General features: G+C 44.8%; 1 protein-coding gene across 1 annotated transcript in view; it reads right to left on the bottom strand.

Annotated features, from left to right (window-relative positions):
- TNIP3 (TNFAIP3 interacting protein 3) overlaps positions 1-1,912 on the bottom strand; it is a gene marked incomplete at its 5' end in the record, with an annotated part of 59,327 nt that overhangs the window by 5,728 nt on the left and 51,687 nt on the right. The window lies entirely within an intron of this gene.

The raw sequence follows: 1,912 nt of genomic DNA, 5'->3' as shown, positions 1-1,912 counted from the left end.
GGAAAAAATTCCGCCGACTTCTAAAGAAGTTTTGCTTGAATTAAGATGACAGGAAGAAGCTGTAGACACAGAAGAGAGATTTAACTTTTATGCATGCCATCATTTTGTAGTATGTAGCAGTAATCACTCTCATACACTCAGGAAAAAAGGAGCTATCCCATCTTCACTTCAATTATCCACAGGAATTATTAACTGATTTGGTGCTTGTCAGCAAGCAAAACAGGCTTTGGTACAAGCAAGACTCTGCTTTGCTTTACACACGGGTAGTTTTTCCACTGATGTCTCAAAATACACTTATTTGTGTTGCTTTTTTGAGTTTCTGTTGAATTTTATGTTCTCTGATCTACTCTTTCATAAATACTTTAGACTATGCAAACTTCAGAAAAAAGAGGCGCGTTTCACATCAGACTAAACAAACTATTTCTACTAACGATGTAAAAAGGAACATAGAGGTGCAAGATATAAAAAGAAGGAAAAAGCAAAAGCACAGCCTATACACGCAGGATTGCATACGTTAACTCAGGACACTCATTACATTCTAACACCTTTCTTTGTCGCTAAAAAAATTGCTCAGGGAGGTATCGAAAGCTCAGAGCAGCCACGCTGCACTCCCACAGACAAAGGATTTCAAAGAAAACTCAGAATGAAACTGGGAGTTACAAAGCAACCAGTCAAACTGACCCCGGCGCTCCGGCAGAAATGGCCAAGTTGTAAACCCCAGTGATCCCTCGCAGAATTAGAAACCCAGATGATGAAAGTCCGGGGAGAAGAGCCAAAATAACTTGGGACAGCGTCCAAATTGCAGTGAAAAACATTCTGCAATACTTCCAAACTCTGATAAACAGGCAGATAAGCCCCCTCCCGAAGCACAGAAATGACTCGTTTGACCGCAGCTTTCCCGCTGGATTTCTGCAGTCCGAAAGCCTTATATCCGTTCTGCAAAAATTGAGCTGTAATTTCTGAAATAATGAGCATCTTTCATTATGTGACAGCTTTACAGCCAGAAACACATACTGTGTATTTTAAATGACACTCGCCATGTTTAGAAGCATTCTCGCCAGATTTGAACAAGCACAGCCGACTTAGAGAATCCAAAGCACTTCGAAAATATCATTCTTTGAAGCGTTTCCCTTGAAACAGGTAATTCCCCCTCACATAACCTGCCCTAGGGCAAAGCTATTCCTCTTGGTGCTGAGCACGCTGTCGTGTGCCAGGAAAACAGGCACATTTCCCATTGTGTGAGCCATGCTCAGGTAGAGCTTCCACTTCTGCTGATTTCTTAAAATGTAATTCTTTTCTTTTTTTCAGTACACAGGCTTGCTTGGGAAAACTGCATTCCGAAAGCACTCGCAGCCAGAGCACCTCACCCTTGGAAGAGCCTTATTGCTCACGTAATCCCGCTTCACAGCGGCATACCGGGGGGAAGATACTGCTGGACACAAGCAACAGCAGCTGGGATTTCACCCCCACGGTTTAGCAGCGCTGTTGTGAATCCCGCCCATAGCTCGTCTACCTGCCCCCAAAGGCAGACAGGGAACTCAGGGTTGTGCCCCCTGGCTACCGCGGTACTGCCCGAGGGCAGGACGGTTGCATTGCCTACGCACACAGAAGCTGTGAGTGAAGGAGGAGGAAAGACGTTTTCCAAAGACAGGGCCAGAGAAAGAAACACTGGTGTAAGGTGTGGAAATAAGACATGTTAGTCAACAAGCTTTCTTCGACCGAATGGAGGGAAGAGACCAGAGTAACAGTGGCCACAGCTACGCTCTCATTTTTGTCACGGTTATTCAACATCGAAGGCCCAGACCGGGGCTCCAGAGAGTGGATGCATACTTCTGAATTTGGGTAAGTATTTAGCCAGAAAGGGCTCTCAATGTGTGTCGTGGAAGTCAATCAATCTAAGAAGTCAGCAGGA

This window comes from Buceros rhinoceros, unplaced genomic scaffold (genome assembly GCF_000710305.1).
Source record: "Buceros rhinoceros silvestris isolate BGI_N320 unplaced genomic scaffold, ASM71030v1 scaffold7620, whole genome shotgun sequence".
Lineage (NCBI taxonomy): Eukaryota > Metazoa > Chordata > Aves > Bucerotiformes > Bucerotidae > Buceros > Buceros rhinoceros.
Note: the sequence above shows the minus strand (reverse complement) of the source record. Positions and strands in the feature narration are given on the sequence as shown.